This window comes from Manacus candei, unplaced genomic scaffold (genome assembly GCF_025592945.1).
Source record: "Manacus candei isolate 608988 ecotype Guabito, Panama unplaced genomic scaffold, ASM2559294v1 h1tg000060l, whole genome shotgun sequence".
Taxonomy (NCBI): Eukaryota; Metazoa; Chordata; class Aves; order Passeriformes; family Pipridae; genus Manacus; species Manacus candei.
Window position 1 is genome coordinate 7,466,502 of NW_026138108.1, and position 20,999 is coordinate 7,487,500.

General features: G+C 35.9%; 1 protein-coding gene across 8 annotated transcripts in view; it reads left to right on the top strand.

Annotated features, from left to right (window-relative positions):
• Window positions 1–20,999, top strand: part of SOX6 (SRY-box transcription factor 6) — a 370,227-nt gene that overhangs the window by 100,900 nt on the left and 248,328 nt on the right. For 3 of the 8 annotated variants that reach the window (XM_051803958.1, XM_051803963.1, XM_051803966.1), the window contains exon 1: window positions 5,282–5,757. The exons of the other annotated variants lie outside the window; for them this stretch is intronic. The gene's annotated coding sequence lies outside the window, so the exon portion shown is untranslated. Of the gene's footprint in view, window positions 1–5,281; window positions 5,758–20,999 lie in introns of those variants that run through there. 8 annotated transcript variants of the gene reach the window in all.

The window sequence follows — 20,999 nt, forward strand, 5'->3', positions numbered from 1 at the left end:
GGTGTTGGGTTGTGTTCTTCTAGGTGCTGTGTGACATTTCAGCTTGCCAGAGATGTGGACTGTGTGACAGGAGAAGGTTTGGATCTGAGTACAGTTTTGGTGGCACAGAAGACTTATGAACATTTTTTTCAGCTACAGTTTCAAAAAAAGGAAGTCACTTAAGCTATGTTTTCTCACTGGGACATGAGAGCTCTTTTCTTTTGAAATTTTGTGTGCAGTAAGTTTGCTAGAAATCAAATATTCAAAAACCTAGAGCCTCAAGTGCCATGAGGTTTAAGAAAATGTTTTCTATTTGGTTTGAGTCTTGGAAGACACATTATCAGACTTTCTCCTGTAGCATATTTTAAGAAAAAATCATGATTTAATTTTGTGTGTTGAACAAGCTTGTTGCAATGAACAGTAAACTGGGAAAGGAAAAAAATATACCTGTATTTGGGGTCTTCTCATGCATTGCTGCCCTTCTGTGAGAAAAAACAGAAGTAGAATTCATCTCAGCAAGTTGGGGCTGTCTGCTTTGAGATTTACAGAAGTGTATCTGTAGTTTCTGTCCAAGAGGGTAAGGATTTTCCATTCTGGGCTTTTCTCTGTGCGGGGTCCAAGTATTGCCAGGCCCATGGTGGTTTCAAATGTTTTTCTCCTGTCTTGCAGTGTCTGAAATGGCACAGACTTCTTTCCAGTTAACATACAACAATCTCTTGTGCTGACTACTGAACTCTGATCTTTGGCTGGATGCATGCTTGTTTCTTTAAGCACATGTGGTGCAGAGTAGACCTGGCGTTGGGTAATTCATAAGAGCTGGGTATTATTAGTATTACTACTACTTGAGTGAGTCTGTATTATTTTGCACAGCAGTGTGGTCACCTGGCAGCAGGTCATTAGCATTTTAGGTTTCTTTCCTTCACAACAATGCACAACATGCTAATTAGAGGATTTTGAAAGCTGAGCAACCTGTTTTAAAATCAGACATTTTAATTTGCAGCTTTAATGGCTGTATTATTATAACTGGCTTGGCTCGGGGGAGAAGGGGAGAAAAGCACTTCTCATGTTCCAGTAGCAAGGCCCAATATAACAGAGGCTGACAAAATTAAAAACCTCATAATTTGACCTTTGCCTGGGATAAAAGGCTGTTTCATAACAATTTCCTTTTGTTCTTTGTTTAAGCCATTACTCCAAAAGGAGCCTCCGATTAATCTAAGTAAATGCATCATTACAGTCCTAATCCATGTCCTTCTGTCAGTGTCTGTTTTAATTAAATAAGAAACACTAGCAGAAAGATATCACGCACAAAGCTGTGATTGGAGAAAGAGGGTTGTTTGATCAGAGTGAGATTAAAAAAGGCTTTGCTGTTTTGTCCTTTTGCTCTGGATGCCATAATGTAGGTTACAGGAGGAAAACTTGACTGATAGTTTACCACATTGCTCCCCATTACAGCATCTAAATGACCAGATTTACCAATGAAACTATCCCAGACAATTAATTATATACAGAACATTCAGAAAGAGATAATATGGCAACTTGGTTCGAATAATTTGACACATTAATATGTTTAGGACTGTATACACAGTTGGCCAGAAATTGCATTCAAGTTTCAGGTTTTTTATAATAAATAAAGCGTCGATTAAAAGTACAGATGAATATAGGTACTTTCTTTTTTTTTGTTAGTACTTGTGGCTCACAAATTGTAAACATGATCTATTGCAAGTCCCTGATTTTTTTAAAAAAAAATATTTTCATTTCTTACAAAATCAGGACAATTATTTTAAAGTGGTGAAGGATCCACTTAATAAATGTTGTAACATCTAGCTAGTTAGTATTGCTAAAGCAATACATATGTAAGAGACTCTTCCTCAAGGTAGTGTTTCAAGATCCCCGTGGTGAGAGTTTTCTCCCATATCCAGGCCATTATTTGATGTAATGAAAAGAGAAAGTGTGCAACACAGAGATTGTTAATTAATTTAGCCTAACAAGATGAAGATAAATGGAGCAAAGCATGGATTGAATGAAGCAAGAGGTCTTATTTACAATTTAATACTGCTTTATATTAGGCATTTTTCAATTTACAAAAGAAAAGAGTTTAAAGAAAAGGTGTGCTGTGAGTTACATGCAAGACAACTTTACATTATGCGAACTAAGTTCTAAGAACTGCTGAAAATACCTTTGGGTTAACCTTTAACTTTAAGTTTTCTTTCTTTCCCCCCCTTTTCACAATTATTTTTCTCATTCTGATTTACAATATGTTGATAAGAATAAGAAAAAGTAAAACCTAAACTTTTTCCCATTGAAGTAAATAACAAATTATCAATGGATACTCTTGCAAGCCCAAATTCTACTGTTTCTCACTGTTTATATTAACCTAGAGTCATAGCTTATTTTTGAGAAGTTTTTGTGTAGAAAGATATATTAAGAGATGTAAGTATAGAAATACAATAAAGTATGATTTTAATTTCTGTTCCAAAATGTAAATCTATTGTTTCTTATAAGCTTTTACTGCAATAGAACAGTGAAAACAAAGAAAGAAATCCAGGATAGTGTTAATTAACAACGATTTTATGTCATAAAACTATGATTTTTGATTTGAGAGAATATTTCTTTCTCAAGATCATGTTTGATTTAAACATTTTGTGAAAAGTTGTAGATTCTAATTTTCTATCAATTAAACCCCCCCCAAGATTAAAAAGCATGCCAGAGATTTTTATGTATCTCTTCTTTCCAGTCCCAAATTTAAATAAAGAATATCCAAAGCTAACTGTAAGTTACAACTGGCATCAGCTGAGTCACTGCATTTCAAGGTGTATATTATTCAGTTTCCCAATGACAAAGTTTAGTGTATTATAGAAAAGGTGAAGGAAAAAATAAGGTCTGTCATTTTTAGTGTTTAACAAACTAATAAAAAAAAAAAGTCCTGTGACTGACTTAGGGATACCTTTATCAGTTTGTCTTAAACCCAGAATTGTAAATAATGCCCAAATATATTATGTCATCCTCTTTTTTTTTTTTTTTTTAATAAAACATCTTCCTTTATACAGATGAATTGGGTCTGTCTACTATTTGACCTTCTGCCATGATTTCTGTCTGCAAAGGAAGTGCCTTCCTTCCTTTTGCAGTAGCTAGACAGGACAGTGTTATCTAGTGTCACTACAAGAAGTGGTCGTCACAAATAGCATTATTATGGTCTCTATGTTTTTATCTTGGGGGTCATGAACAAATCCATGCAACTGCTTCTAAAGATTTCAATAAATAGGACTTTTTATCCAGACAATTGGCTTTTATATTACTTTTAAACAAAACTACTAGTCCATCAAGAGTTTCAAAAGGAAAACAATTCTACAGAGTGCTGGTATGGCAGCACAGACCAATCATTATGGCACCCATTCTCCAGTCCTTTATTTTTCAAGTCCACAACAATAGGTTGTTGATTCAATGGACAAGACCAGAACAATTAAGTTCTCTGTTTAGCAGCAGTGCAGCATTTTAATGCCCTCCTCTAATAATGGTCTCATTATTGTTATTCTAAGACTGGGCCTCAGGAGGAGGAATATTTGGTGGAGGTACGTCATTATTTTGCAAATTTCGATTAGCTCATCATGTTGTCTGTACTGTGAAAATCGTAGCTAATTAGGGCAGTCAGTTAGACTACCAGCTTTTGAGCTTATGAGTTAAAAGGTAGCACACTTGATAGGCCAATGATGTGAAAAAGGTGGTAAAAAGGGGGATTAGAGCTGTTGCCTTAGTAACTCTAACTTCCATCTGTGAGGGAACAATGGACCTGTGTTTCTCCTCCACCTTGGTGTAAAAATTGGTTTTGTTTCGAAGGGACGGGGCTTTTTATGACAATCTGGAATTCAGCCTAACAGGGTGTAGTTTTAGTTGTTAGGAGAGACCATTGGAGGATAGGAAAGATGAAAGGTCATGGCGAGCTCCAAGGACATGAAAGGTCATTGTCTTTCGTAACAATAGCGGATTGTTTTGTCCCATTATCTCCAGCCAGCTACTCAGTCAGGTGATAGAAAAGATACTACCAGCTTAGTCAGGTGGAACAGGAGAGAAAGATAATGCACCTTCTAAAGAACAAAAGATAACTATAATTCGCCTTTATTAAACAAAGTTGCACTTATTTGCGGCCATTCTCTGAAAAGGGTTGTTTACTGACTTACTATTCCAGCTTGCTTTGTTCAGCACTGCCTCTGTAGGCCATCACATCTCTGGGAAGCAATCCAATGTGTTAGAAAATGTTGTTTAAGCTTTCTTCCCATGAAGAAGAGCCCCCAGGAGTGCCACTGATGCGATACTTAACAATAAATTTAGTTGTTGTAGCTTTCTCACATTATTGGCGTTCTTAAAAGGTTTTCCTTCAAACACAGACAGAATAAAATTAACTATAAATATGAAATAAATTTGCTTCAAGACTTTATAGCATTTTATCATAAATTCTACAGCACATACTGTAGGAAGTTTATAGCAGACTGTATTAGGTGCTACTGAATAGAGAGCAGAGACCTATAGTGGTGTAAAAATAGATTAGCTATAGGACTACTCTTATGCAATGGGAAATAGATAGTCTCATCTGTGCTATGCAGAAGCTTTTGGACACTCTGTCCCTTTGTCTTAAGGAAAAAACAGAACTTCTGTGGTATTATTTAATAAAACAGCTATAGCACAGTTCACCAGGAAAGCATTTATGTTAGTAAATAGAACTGTCACCTCTTATTTTTTTCTAGAGAATCCAAAAACCCCAATTTTTTTCTCAAAAAAAAAGTCTTTCTTATTATTTCCCTATTTTTACAGCATTATGCCTCAGTCATCTATGCAACAAGTTTATTTTTCTCTTCCTTGTACCTCTGTCCACAATCAACATCCCAAGGTTCATCTGATATCTGCCAAAGACTAGTTTCTTTAGGTCACCATTTCCAGAATTTTTCACCCTCTTATATGAGATCTTTAACCTTTTACCAGGTTGTTTTATAATCTTTATAATCAACAAAGCTGACAAAAAGTATTGAATTTTTATGAAACTAATGAAATATATGTAATTTGCTACTATTACTCTTGAAAAATAAAATTACATATAATTTCTAGGTATGCCGTCTTAAACTGTTCTGACCTCATTTGAACTCCCCTTTTTAGCTATTCTGGGCCTCTCTTATCTCATTTTTACTCCTGGCCACTCTTGCTCTTGCTTTCTGACAACGCAGATGGGTGGCCTTGCACAAACTGATAACTGTGGTAATTTCTCAGCACACTATCCAATAATAAAAGATGTTATTTCCAGAATTAAGCAGGCATGTGTCATACTTACACGTTTGCTGAAGATGAGAGGTCGAGCAGTAGCTTCATGGGAGTGTGCAGTCGTATGAGCCATTGGACTTTACAGCTTCCAGTTTGTTGATGCATTGTTTCACTGGCTCTTAGGTTTAGTAAGTAGTCCTTCAGATAAAGTCTGGTTTGAAGTATTTATAAGCTTTTAGTTTTTTAAGATAATCTATTCTTATTTTTTCTCTTTAGCTTGCTATTTAATTCTCATGTAGGTACTATCATATGTTTTGTTATTTTTGTATTAAAATGAACTGAACAGTGTAGGGTGCTTAGTTCAAAATGGGAGCCCTGCAAAGGGTTAACCAGCAGAGAATTACAAATGAACTATCAGGAAAGTTGATTATTAATCCAGCAAGAGAGAAAATATCCTTCCAGTTAGCAAGAATTAGTACCTGAAGAGCTGATAATATTGTTCGGGCTGTCGGTGTGGAATGGCAAAACCAGGTAAGCTAATCATCTTCTCAAAGGAATAAAATCTTTTCTTTCTGGTTTTCATTATGAGAGAGTTTAGTTTTTAAAATAATCTTTGTTATTTTACCAAAGTATCAGCATGTGAAACAGCATATGTTGATCCTCGGTTTCCTCAAATGAATGAAAGAAATTAAACTTGTGTTTAACTTTGGTAAGAAGATATATTTCTAAGCTATACAACGTATGTAACTGTAAAATATCATAACAATTCTTTTCTGGTTTGTGGTTAAGTGTGAGAACTGATTATAAAACCTGAAGAGTCCTTTGCAATTGCAGGCTCATGTATTACGTAAGTCTGACTTTAGTTGTGCCTGAACATATTGTGCAGGTTTACGGGAACTTTTATGTTGCAGACCCCTTTCATTCTAAGTTATTAGATTTCAATTTTCACACTGTATGAATGATTTATTCACGTTTGTTTTGATATTGTGAACGCAATTGCGTTCATTAAAAAAAACTTTTTTTTTGTGGGGTTTCAAAAATCTATGATCTGGGGTTAGGAGGAAATGGATGTTTGGTAAACATACCACTGTGTTTATACAGAAAACGCAAACTGAACCATTAGGTCAGTTGAACGTAATCTTCTTATATTTTTGGTGATTTTTTTAAAAACTCAAAACCCTATCTTGGGTCAGCTTTCAAATTTACCCATTATATTTGTGCCCCTGATACTATTGAATAGGTATGATAAGCATTTATTCTTTTCAATGTATTCTCCACTCTTTAGTGTGTTATGAGGGTGTGCAAAATCTCTTAAATGATAGTCTGTTACTGTGGAGACCAGAATGTCTATATACAACATTTAATAACTTTTACTGCATTGTATGTTGTTACTTAAATTAGTAGAATTTAAAAAAAATAATCCTTATTTGTTTGTACAATAGAATTCAGTATGCATATGATGTAACTACAGTATCTGGCTCAGTGAAAAAGACTTTATCATCTCCAGACTTTAGCCTATTATGCATGAAATAGCCTGAAAGCTATATGAAAGGGTGATACAAGAATGAAAATACAGATAAAAACTGAAAGTATTCCAACTTTGAAGGCTGAGCCCCCATAGCAATGTAGTTCTATGTGGTAGCCTTTCATGAGCCATACAGAAAGGAAGAAACCTTTTAATTTGGGGAATGGGATTAAGATATGGCCTTGGGCAAAGGAGAAATAGAAAGGAAGAAGAGGCAGTGAGGAAAATGAAACAGAGAAGTGGCGTTTGTCTGACAAGCGTCATTGTTTTGCGTGTGACTTTGGCCTCCTCGAGCAGAGAGACAGTTGGTGGCCAATTTCTCTGAAGGGCGTCTCATCATGTTAGAGTAAATTAAAATCCTAGAATTTGCTGATGATGGAGCTATCAGGGCAACAAATGGCGGCATTTTGGAAGCTGTGCTAAATATTCAGATATATGTAGAGGCAAATAACTTTTTTGTGGCACGTTTTAGCTGGGTTTTTTAAGGAGAGTGGGGACGACGCAAATAAGCTGCATTTTCTGAGTTTGAACACCAGCATCTAGGAAATATATAAAGAGCAAGAAACCCAATGATGAAAAAATTATCACACAGGAAATGATATACGTAGAAAAAACAAGATTGTAATTAGTGGAGGAAAGTAAGAAACTGATTAGAGAAATGAAGTTTCCCAGATGTTTAAGGAAAAAAATGAAAGTTAAATTAGATAAGCTCTTTTAACTAGTATTGGAGAGGAATGCTTGCTTCAGAATGGGAAAGCTAAACTTAAAATTAGAAAAGAGCTGGCAACTTGAGTTTAGCTCAACTGTTTTCCTGCACGAGTGACTCTTTGGAATGCTCTGCTTGGAACATCATCAGGAACAACTAGTAAAGTGCTGCTGGGGAAAAAAAAAAACACAAAATGAAACTCGCTCTGTGCTTATTTGGAATGATTAAGGTGATTATATTACTTATGTGTGTACTAACCCACAAATTAGACAAATTGGTTGGATTTTGAAGTAGTATTTCAGGTTTTATGGTATTTTGTGTATATATATGTAGTTGACAGTTGAGCTTTAGCACTGTACTGGTTCAACAGACAGAATTTAATAACCATTTTACAATTAAAAATTTAAAACTGAAGGGAAACAGTCTTGACCCCCTGCAACAGTAAACCAGAATAAATTAGGTGTCATTTAATTTTTATTATTAATATCAACTGGGATAAAAGTAATATCCTTAAATAAAAAATGGAAACAAAAGATATCAAGCAGAAACTGTCTTTTTTGTGCCCATTCCAGTGACTTATTTCCAATTCAACAGCATGGTAATGTAACCTGTGAAAAATGTCCCCATACAAGTCAGTTTAGCATGGCTGACCTGATCTTTGCTTTTTTTGCCAGTTGTAGCTGTTCTCAGTTGTGTACTACAGCAAAAAAAAAAAAAAAAAGCAGAAAAGAAACTAAAAAAAAGTTAGACATGTCTGGAATAGGTTGATAAGACATCTTCTGATTTAGTGGAACTAGTCTGACTGAGCAGGGTTTTCATGTTAAGTGAAATTATTGTATTTTCTTCAATGAAGACCTTGTAGCTCCCAACTTCTTTAAAGACTTAAGGTTGAGGAGAGATGAAGTTCCAGAGGTCTCTGACTAACTAGACACACATCTGGAAACACAGCTGCACTCAAGGAAGGCTGCTGAAGCAGCTAGCCTGCAGTAAGCCATTCTTGCCACTATGTTTGGGGCAGTAAGAGGAGATGATGGGTAGGGTGGAGCATAAATATCTGTACGTGTCTTGATTCTCTACTTTATAAAAACCTGGTAGTAGCCAGGAAGAAGCTTGTCTACAGAAACAAAAGGCCAAAGCAAAGGTTGGGCCAGGTTATTTTTGTTCCTTGGACCATACCTTGTCTGTGATGACAGTACTGGAGAGAGAATGTGTTTCAGTTCATTAGAAGCTCAGTGAAGCTACATGGATAACACTGAAGTATTTTATAAGATTCAATGTAAAACTGCATAGTTCAAGGAAGCTCATGTCTTATTAGCTGTGGCTAAGGTCAGTTATCCACACAATGAGGGGGAAACTCTTTCATAAACAAGTAGATAAATATGGTGCAGCTGGTACTTAGCCTTGCTTCAGGCTGTAATATTACCAAAAATCCTCTTGAACAATTCCAGCTTTTACAGAGTCCTTATGGAACATCAGCAGCTTAGAGTGGTCAGACATAAAATTACAAGGTTTTGTCATGAAAAAGGACAAATTCAGGGTGATCTTGTGACTTTGCATATAGGTGTCTATCTCCACAATATATTAAAGAAAGAATATAGAATCATTACAACTCTCCTAGAAGAAAATATGTTGTAAAATGTTAGAACTGGAAAAAAATTAAACTTACCTAGTCTGAACACCAAAATATTTTAATTGTAGTAAAAAACCAAACAAAAACAACCAGCCAAGACAAAACCCACAGCAAATTTGCTCTAACTATATTCACCCACATTTGTGTGAACTGAAGGAGAGTAGATTGAGTGTTGTCCCACAAATGGGTCTGTTTTACTAACTGGGGTGATGAGGTGTTCGGTGTAGGAGGCAAACAGTGATGTTCAGAACAGAGAGGAGATTTTTCAGGGTGCTTCTGCTTAAATAGGTCAACCAACCAAACTCCATGGTGCTGGGAGGAGGCCAAAGCTGGGCACTTCAGCAGCAGCTATCATGCACAGATGCCACTACTGCTCAGTGGCATCCTTTTGGCCTTTCTACCTCTGAACAGGGACGGATAAAGTAAAGGATATATAACAATTTGCGTGCTGTCCAATAGTTTATGTCCATGTGCAAGTTTCTTGTCATTTTACAGTGGAAGAATCATCTGTTTAAAACTTAGTGAGAACTGCAGTAGCCAAATCCTGTTTATGCTCTTTTTTTTTTCCTCCAAAGCAGAGTTTTCATCAGGACTGTGCTTATTTAGCTCCGATTTAAAGATATTTGTTCTACCTCCCTGTTAACTTGGATTTAAAAAAAACCCATGTGTATAACCATACATCCCAATTTTTTGCATGAAAAATGTGAGCTAAATCACCAATTTCTTTGTTCTTGCTTTACCAGTGTAAAGCAAGTATAGGCTTTTAGCATTTATTGAGGTAATATACATGATTTACTAGAGTTTATACTGAATCTTTCTTGCCTATTATTTTTCAGTAGACTACTTTTTCTTTAAAAGAAATATTTTTAGGATATTGTTGATTTTTCTTTCTGCTTTTCCCATCAGTTGTAGTCTGTTTAACACTTTCATCACCTTACAGAGCACAGTTTTGAGGGAAAGCAAAGTAGCTGCTAGTGACCCCATGACAACTCTCTGGTAAACCTGATTACTAACCTAGAGTGTTGTTTAATCTAAAGGCCTGCAGGAGAGAAACATTGTTTTGTTCTAAATGCCTATTAGGAAGGGAGCCGCTGTGTTATAAGAAGGAGAATAATAAGCTTCCCTGGCTTGTCAGGGTTCAGATCTAGGCATTCAGTGCATAGTTGCCTAGACTTCCTATTTCAAAGAAAGAGCTAAGTTTTGGAATTGATGTCGAAGTCAACTGAAACAATCATCAGTAATAGCGGCTTTGTGTTTTGGGGAGGATCAGATTCTGCTTTGAGCTATACTGATATAGTTCTAAAGAGAGTATATGGACTTCATTAGGGTTTTTCTCTCCTGCACCCTACAGCTGTGACATGTAATCCAGAGTTACTGTGTCCTCTGTCTTCTGCTATCTGCTTTTAGCAGTTTTTAACAAGTCAAGAAAAGAAAGAATAAGAAGTGACTACTTTGACTACTAGTATCAATAATAATTTGTGCATTGTATGAGAAATGTCATTTTCTCATCTTCCTACTACTGATGTTTTCAGGGAATAAGTGAGAAAGGAATCTGGTGCCAGCAAATAAATTATTGAGCCTTTTTCTGGATGTTTTTTTTCCCTATCACACCATTATCCTTTAAGGATACAATCAACATGCCTTAGGTCGCAGATGATCATAGAAGCTGTAGAAATAAAATTGCCTGCACTCTTGCAACAACATAGAGGCATAGGTAGAAAGAATGATTTGCTTTACTTCACCTTTATTGTTAAAGCACTATTTTTAGTTGAATTTTGATTCATCAGTGGTGATGTTCGGATTTTACTTCTGCAGCTCCAGCAGTGAAGCAACAGTTTTAGTTTAAAAGATATGCCTATATGTTTGAACACCTCCTCAAAAACTATTAAAACTATGCAAAATGGATTGACTGATACCAGCCAAGTCTAGAGAGACTGAATCACACAGTAGGCAAATGAAAAAAAAGTATTTATTGTTATTAAAAAAATATGTCTCTTTGTCAACCTGTACTGTGGTTTTTAGAACCAGAGTAGGAAGCGATCTATGCTTTAGAAAATTTGTGAGGAAGCACTGTGGTCATATGAGGCACTGTGTCAGTTACTGTAGTTCTCATTAGTAACAATTAGCTTAGTGAGTTCCATGCATATGATGTATATCTCTGTCTGTCTAAGCAACACATAGTTATATGCAGGTTATAGATCTTGTTATCTACATATTTATGTGTGTGTGTGTGTATATAAGCATGCACATAACTACATAAATATGTGAATACAAGTCCATTTTGCCAGTTATTTGTATGTATTTCTACTTATGCAAATACGTACACGTAGTTGCATGTGTATGTATGGGAACTCACATATGCATCAGTCTATGGCCATGTATGTGCATGTGCACAGTAATACCCTACTTAATTTTCATATTAATGTTAGGCACAAAGCTTCACACTCCCTTAAAAATATTGTCTGTCTTATACATCATTCTAATTTCAGACGTGATAATCTATAATTTAGAGGATTAATATAGTCATCAAAAATTATTGAGAATCCCTGGATAAAATCAGTAGTAGATGAGAACACTTACAATTCTTCCAGGCCGTTGCTAGCAGTTTTACTTGTGAAGTGTGGGGGTCAGTTTTAGCATAGCAATAGACCTGTAACCATCCCCATTTTCTACCTTGCACTTGCAGGATTTCTAGTATTAAACAGCTAGAGAATTGGACATTGTACGTGTTTACTTATTAGCTAAAATATTATTAAGATTGCTTTTAGAGATTATAGAGATACTCTCAATATGCTTTGTCAACTATTTTTTAATATTATTATTTCCTGTTTTCCAAAATTTTTTAAAAGGCTTCAAGGGAAGAAGCTCAAGTAAACTACCTTCCTGGCAATATCTGTAGTAGCCCATGAAGGGCTGGTGTCCCCTAATTTATGTAATAGTCTGGAACGTAATTCCTTTTCTCATTTATTCTGCTGCCAATACCGTAATCTTTAATGTGATATTATATTGTGAAAACTGAAAATTAACCTAATCAAAATAGCTTTCAGTTAGATTCTTCATGTTTACTGGAAAATATTTTTTTTAATAGCTTTTATTTGTAAATGTTTCTTAAAAGACTAGGCAAGTATTAATTCTGTTTTCTAGTATTAATCCTGCTTTTCTGATCAGACCTCTTTAGTTAAAAGGAGTATTTATCACTTTTCTGTCAAATAAAAGTCAATGAAGTACGTACACTTCACAACTTGAACATATATGAAATGATTTCTTACATCCCTGAAGTCAGTGGACACGTGATTAACTCTAGAAGTAACTTCTTTTTGTTTATATTCAGTGACTTTTTTTCTGAAATATTTGTTCATATATTTTTCGAAAGCACATGGCCCTTAAATAACTCCTATGAATCCATCATCAATCAGAGATATATAGATGAAAATTTAGAGACAAGTAATCATTTGTTATGCAATAATTTTATATTAGTGTCTACAAGAACATTTGCATGTTGAAAATCATATATTAAAAGTTGTTATAGCATGTGATATCATACATAATCTGTCGAGGAGTATAAGACAACAACACAGAAATATAGAATGAAGAACCTAAACATAGACATTTCATTCTCAGGTACTTTTATCTGTATAGAAGAAGATCTTTGAGCATGGATAACTGAGTGAGAATTAAGTTGGCCATTGATTACACCATTTAGCTTACTTTAGAAACTGATTTGCGACAAAGTAACAAATGCTGTAACAAATTTCACTGTAACCAGATAACTAATTAAACTGAAAATTTTACTTCATGGTATATATGTTTGCTTAATACTGTCTCATACACAGAGACTAAGAGTTAAATCATATGTTATTATGGAACCTTGAGACAGAGCTCCCCTTTTTCTTCTTATTCTTTTCTTGCTGCTACAAAATTTAATAAACCAAAATGTATTTTTTCTCTCTGTAGTTATTGCTATACAAAAATCCTTATCTTAATTTGTTGCTATAAAAAAATCCTCACCCTAATGCATCAATATTTTTAATAACATTACCACAGATGACTTTATTTTAACTATAAAATAATTTAAATTTTTTTTTTTTGCATGCAATTTAAGAAAGCACTGGGTCTTATTTTATGAGATTACAGAGTTTTTGTGGAATTTCTGGGATTCATGTGATTGGTAAGGACTTGCTGTTGGCCCGAGAGTATCAATATAGAACTACTGAACTCTTGTACATCTGTGTTCAGTGGTGGCCTGAGAACTGTGTGACTAGCATCAAGTGTACTAGATGATTGTAGGCTCCCTGTTAATGTTTTGCCAGCTTTACCATTTTAGCTTACAGATAACCTTTTTTTTCCCTTGTATTTAGTACTATTTAATACCAGTGACATAGCTGAAGGCCCAGGTCTTTGTCTCTAGTCCGTGGAGTGTTGTTACCTTTCATGAAACCTCCTTGAGACAATCAAGCTCCATACAGGCATCTGCACTTTGCTTATAAATTACATCAGATTACAAGGTCAGGCATGTCATTTTCATAATTTGGAAACAATACTGGATCAAGATTTTCAATACATTGGTTTGTTGCCATATACTTTTTATAGTGGCAGTTTTTCTCTCTGCTTGGCAACAAATATGGTTATGCAACGTTTGTTATCCCATTGTTCTAATTTATAGGTTGATAACTATTCTGTGAACTATGAAGTGTGGACCTGCCCCTACTGCATTCCCTGAACTAAAGAGAAAAAGAAAAACAAGAAAGAAAGAAAAAAAGAAACCCCTCTCCACTAACCATTAAATTGTAGGGTGATCTAGAGATAAAAGCAGAATCTCTTTTTTGCTTTTCAAATATTTGCCTGGCCTTCAGAAGGTATTTGCCTTTTGTGTTTACATTGGATTTATTTTTTTGGCCTACATGCAGAAACAGAATGATACATTAAAGAATAATGGACAATAGTGAGGAAAATGCTTTCAGCTTTCAATTCTAGCCTGTATTTTCTACTTAGGTTTATGTTTTCAATCTTGTCTACCTTTATTTAAATAGAAAATGCTGAGTATTTTAAAGAGTTGTAAATGTGAAACTATCAGATGAAGTATAGTACAAGAAGATTATCTACAGGTTGGCAGGCAGTAATGAGAGTTGGCAAAGTGCCATTTTCCTCTATGAACCTTTGGGACCTCAAGTTATTCCTGTGTGTGGCAGAACAATGTCAGGCTTCAAAAGCCAGTATTTTCTCATTTGCAGAATTGCTTTTTGCTGTGTCTGAGAGAGGCAGGTGAGGTTTGGCTCTGTAAAGTTGTATAAATCTTCACCAAGGCAAAAGGAAAAATGCTTTGGCTGAAAGTGGAGATGAAGTCTGTGTCATATCATCTTCAGTTCTTTCCTTCTGGATAGCATTAGGTCTTCCTTGGAACCTGTGTTGTCCCTTGTGAGTTTACTGTCATTGAAAGAACAGGTTTTTAGCAAGTTAATATAAAATATAATTTGATTTAAAAGCTCATGTTCAAGGGAAGCACCACTTTATGACAGTAGCCTGTCCCAAGCTTATCTTCTCTGTTGCTCAAGTCAGTCCCTTTGTTGTGTTACGTATTACTGCATCATCAAAAGCTTGTGATTTTGTTAGAGTGGAGTCATGAGATGGAGGCATTTCCCAAATATTCTTACTGTAATAGGTAATGTTTTTGATGTTACTAACTTAACCCAATGATTTATTTGAAGTATCTTGATTAACATGCTTTAAAAACATGGCCATTTATAATATATAAAAGTATATTTCACCACATGTGTGTCATAAAGGTCTTAGTATGTTACAGTTTGTGAAAATTACAGTCAGTTAATAATGTGTCAGCTCCCCACTGTGTGCTTTGTAGGATACTGAATGGGTGTTACAAGATTTATTTGCTGGATTTTGCAGGTTTTCTGTAGCGTGTCAGATGCCTTGCTGATTGCTTGGTGAAGCCTAGAGCATGAGCTCCCTCCTGCAATGTTTACTTTAAGTCAATCTACATTTGCTTAAAAGTATGACAGTCCTAAAATCAGATCACTTCCTCGTAACTTTCATAAGAACCTGGATAGTCTTTAGTGAGACTATTGTGTGTAATATAAATGTAGACTTGTGTGACAATCATAATTTACTTCATAGTTCTTAGCATTACAGGGAATGGATTGTTAATAAAATGTATATTGTGATATTGCTAGAGTGATGATTATAATACTGTAAAAAATTTATATACTACTCTGGGATTTTGGAGGGGGATAGAGAGTTACTTAATTCATGTTTTTTGACACTGTCTGTAATATAATTATAAGGATTCTCTGTCCTTCTGATGCTTTCATTCTTCTGTATTTTTTTGACCTCCTCATATCTTCTAATTCTTTAATAGAGAGAACTAGTAGGCTGTGTTGATACAGTGTTGTTTTCTATCTACATACTTAGAAAGTGGGAATGCTCAGTTAAATTTTAAGTTCTTTTTATTAGTTATCTTTCTGGTGTTTTTTTTTTCTTTTTTCTTGCTGTCTTTTAGGATTGGAGTGGAACATTTCTGTTTAAATGTTTGCACCCACATCCTGCAGTGCAGGTGGACTTGAAGTTCAGTTAGAAGGTGCAAAAATATTTGTTTTCAAAAAGTGTAAAATCCTGAAGACAACTGATGACTGGAGATTAAAACTGTAGGAGCATCAAGATGACAAGTGATTTGAGTAATGCATAGGTGGTTTCTGTGGTGTTCCATTAAACTTCCACATAGGATGTTATATCAAGATAATATGATTTAAACCGGGTGGGTAAATTTCTGTGTGACTTTAAGAGCATCTAGCACCAACTTGTATAGCAATTGGATTTAATAGGCAAAGAAATCAAAGGGAGTTTAGGAAAAGAGAAATTTTGTGAGTTGATTTAAGATTTGAGGCTCTTGTCTGATGCTAATAAAGATTTCTGATGTCATTCTTTTTGTAGCTATAATGTACATTACTGAAATAATTTGTATAATCTTTGCCTGCGTGTACTATCTTGAATGAGGTATATGTTTATAATTTCTGGCTTTCAGATTTAAATCTGTGAACACAGCAAGAGCTCAATGAGTTCTAGTAATAATAGTCCTATAATGCAGAGATTCTGAGAACTTCCTTACAAATGGAAGGAGTCATTCATCTCACAAAAGTGGCAGAGAAAGAAACTTGCCAGAGTTGCAAAGAATCATTTCTGCAAAGGTCATGTAGAGTAGATTAGACCACAATCAAAGTATTTTTGGGACAGTTTAAGATTTTGAGAGAGGTAGTTAAGAAGGAGCTTTGAGACTGGATGTTTTTTGAACTTTGTTTTCTCTTAATTTACAACTTCTCCGAACTTTCTTCTTAATTTAAAATTTATCTTTCTTTCCTATCTTATAAACACCTATGTTTTGTGTTGGTTTATTTGGAAATATTAGAGCATTGTGGGCAGAGATTATGGAGCTATTATATTGAGTGTTTCTTGAATGCAGAATGAAATGGTAATTTTCTTTCTACCTTGTATTTTCCCCTGTTTTATGTATACTTGTTTGTAGATGTATTTCACTGTGGAAAGTGAATCACCAGTTTTCACAAACAGGCTGAATTGGCAAACTGTTGGGGCACCTTCAGGGAGCCCTGTGGTTCTGCAGGGAGTGATATAACCTGATGACATATTTGTATCCTTCTAGCTCAAAATTTGGAATGCTTGAAATACTAAGTTTACATCTGGTCATTTTTATAAGATTTCTGGCAAATATAGGGAAGGTGTTCCCAAAATCTTCTCATAATATACTACCATGCAGAAATAATTTCTCTGCAAGCTTTCAGTTGATTTCAGATGACAGCTTTCTGGTAGGGGCTGGGCAGACATTGAGTCCATCAGGCATGAGTCCATCTGTCTTTCACTGGTCTAAGCTTAACCTGGTCTCTGCGCTTATTTCAAAGTGCCTTTGTCCCTCCTTTCTTCCCCATGCTCCAAAACCCAGGGCCTGGTTTAGCCACCTGGGAGGGCCCTGGCATTTGCTGACCCTGTTAATAGCCATTCAGAAGAAGGATGGATGGGGAGCACTCCACAGGCTCAGCTCCCCTTTAGAAAGGCTGGTTGGTGCCCAGGCTGTCAGAGCTGGCGGTGACTGCAGTGTGTCTGCTGCAGGAACCTGGGGGAAGTGTGGGGCCACTCCCATTGGTGATCTAGGAGCTCTGCCTGGTGAAGCTGCTCCTTGAAGCTGCTTGAGTGAAATCCTAATTCTGCTGAAGTCACTGGGTACTTAGACATTAATTTTATGTCAGCAAGGATTTCACCAGTATTTTTATTTTGCAGCTGTAGAGGGAGGGAGCCCTGAACCAAGATGAATGTGACTTCACATTGTGAAATACATTCTCTGCTAGTTTCATCCTTGCCTTCCTCCCATCTGAATAACTGTAAATGATGTTCTCTGTTAATAAGTGTGTACTTTGTCTAAATTGCATTTATTCTTCTTTTGACATATATATCATTTTACTATTAATCATCCCCTTCTGCTCTTTACTGTACAAAGACTCTGTTGTGCTGATGGAACATATTTAATATTTGGTATGTTGTATTTTATTTCTATTGTTGCTTTCTCATTTCTTTATGGAAAATCTTTCTTTATTGACTCCTAAATCATGGGTTAAGCCCCTACTGAAAACATGTTCTCTATGTACTTGTGAGAGAAAAAAAGTTCTTTTGAGGTTATAGGCTAGGCTTACACAAATACTTCATTATATGATAAAAATTCAGAGGTCTCCTATATGTTATCTAAAGCTAGAAATATACCCGTTTACTCAGCAGCACATCATAAAAGAGATGCATACTATGTTCATGTCTGTCAGTGCCTTAAGTCATCACTCTACAGCCTTTTTTAAATTCTCTTTTTATTGAAACCAAGAAACAAAACAAAGACAAAAAAAAGCAAAACCAACATCAATTACATGTCAACATGACATCAAACAGCATAATATATCAGAAAAATAAATGTTCTGGTGACTCAATGATTTCTGTCCATATGGCATTTATAGAGAAGTAAAGAAAAGGCAAATAGTTACACATCTGTATTGGGAAAAATGTCCAGTATAAAATTGGCCATTGTGACAGCACTAGAAAACTCTCAGCTGAGAATACCTGAAAAAAATAACACACAGAAGGGGAAGCAAGGTTCCAGCATTCTGGCTCTTATATGTGTTTAGAGTTTTAAGCAATGAGCATTGTGCAGATATAAACGTTTTTATAAAAAGATTACTTTAAGGTTGGAGATATTCTACTTGCTGATAATAGGTCCAGGTTTATAGATGGACGTGTAGTACAACTGCATGCAGAGTGACACAGGAGTGCAATTAGAAAAAAATAAATCTTCAAAAATAAATGTGACTATCTAGTGAAACTATTAAAATGAATATTGACTCCAAGCCTTTTTGTTTATTTGCTGAAAGGCATATGAAAAAGCCTCTTTGTATAAGTGCTAAACACAGGAAAACCACTGAGAATCAGTTAAGCCTCTAAAATAATAAGCTGGGAATTCCATTCATTATTATAGCAAAGGGCATCATAACTTTATGGTAAGTAGGGAAGGCTGGGAGAGAGGTGAGACCGTGGGGGTGGGAACTAGAGAAAGAAAACCCAGAAAGATCCAGAATCAAACATGGCCTCTGTTATTTGAATTTGTTGTTCATTTTCAATGGAGTGATAACTGGAACAGCTCAGCCTGAACTGCCTGGCTCGACACTCCCCGTTCTAAGGAACTTGGATGTGTTTCACAGTTTACAGCTGGACAACAGGGTACAGGGAAAAAAAAGTCACAAGGATGGGTCACATTCTCTTTGCACAGTTAGGACTTGAATCTTATATATAATAAGATATATGGACAAAGAAAAAAGACATGAACACACAGACACATATATATATATCTACACACAGATGGTCATGTGTGTATAAATCCAGCTTCACATGGGATTTCTCCTCATTTTGCCATTAGGCTCAGTTCAGAGATCTATCTTCTGTCTTTCCAAAGACACAAGAAGTTACCTTCTGGATTTTTTTCCTTTTCTTACCCCAGCTGCCTATTTGTTCAGTGATGTCTGAGACCTCTTTTTGTTAATCTTATTACAACTTCAGCTATAGGCTTGGAAGGAGATGAGAAGTGACCCATTGAATTTGGGAAATGGTGTTCCCTGTGAAAGCAGGGAATAGGTAATGAACTCCTTATCTTATCTTTTAGATCAGTAATAACTTCAGTGAGACCACTTGGTCAACACTGTACATCTCACTACACAGCCACGTCTCATCAAAGCAGTGACAAAATGCATTCTACCCAGTATTTGCAACTGGCTATTATGGATGGCAGAGCCGAGTATAGTGCAGAGCCCATAGGGAGAAGCAGCTCCTGAGGGTAAAACAGCAGTACATGGAAACCTCAAAGGAAATTTAAGAAGGGATGGTGTGAGTGTGCGCGTGTATGCATTTAAGTCTGAAGGCAGAAAACTATGAGGGCTATGTGGAACATTTCCTGGAGCTTACCACTAATAAATATGGCAGGATTGTCAGCCCTGCAGTGTCCATACCTTCTTTCTGGGCCCCTGCCAGTGTCCCTGTGCCCGTCAGGCAGTGCATCCTGACCAAAGGGCGGGAGCTCCTCACTGCATCCTGAGGGTATTTTGGCCCTCCCCTGCCCCACATTCTCTCCAGCTGAGGAAGGACTTTTCAATATTCCTGTACATTGCCCCCCCCCGAGGTTTGGTTGTCATAATGCTGGAGGAACTCCCTTTCTGCTGTTCCATTTTGTGCTTATTGCTTCAGGTTGTGAAAGGCAGGGAGTATAAACTAACTTAATAATTTGATTTATTCGTACATTTGTTTATTTTGGGTGAACTAACAGTAAACCACCAACTGTTATATCCCACAATTTATTAAAATGGTGTATATATAGCACAACTGCAAATAACAACCAATTTCTTTGTTTCCCTACTCTATCATGATTTTATTGTAAAATATTTTTTATTTTTCAAAATTTGGCTCATCCCACACACAGAAAATCCCCTCTACCACCAAAACACTTGGCATATTATAGGCTACATCTTAAAACCTTTATAGTCAGCTGGCATCTCTTAATTTGCTTCACATAGACGTACATCAGTCTCTCTCTGTCTTCAGCATGACTGAAATGCAACCTCTTCTGGAGCAGGTTGGCAGCAGTGATGCTACAGACATCATTCCAGTGGAATGTGTAGCAGCAGCACCACTACCTGTAAGGACCTACATGACCTGGAGGACAGACAGAACTTTAACACTTCCTTCCAAGCTATTCCAAAATTTCTTCAGTGTGAATGTGTCTCTCTTGGAAGCATAAAAGATTTAGTTCTCTTGCTCCAGGCAGGACTTTTAAACCTAATACTTATATAAGTAAACTGTCCCCTTTAGTTTTTACATTAACTTATAATGCCACAGTGGTAAGCTTATTGGTTATATTCTGGGTCTGTGAACCAGGCAGTTGCTAAAGATGGGCTGGCAGGCTAATATGGACTGAGGTAACACTAGCAGCAAGAGGGATTTTGGTTTTGACTGCTGCCGTAAGGGAAATTCCTGAAAATTTTTCTTTTATATATTTACTGCAAGTAGTCCGTTTTTTACATGTTCCGTTATCAGTGTGATATTTTTGCATTTCACTGTGTTTCATTTTTTTTGTGCAATGAGATGAAGTACTGTGCTGCCTGGGTGGCATCTTGCAATGAAAATGAGTAGGATTTTTTTTCCAATTTAAGTTAGCATGAGACAAGAACACAAGTCTCTGCTCTTTCAAGGAATTTGTAAAGTTGGCAATGATGTGGTTGTAGTAGTATGCCACAGTTACCTTTTGACAGCTTCATTAGCATTATGCAAATATTTCTGTCAGTTTTTGAACAAGCTGTATTTGAGGTGAA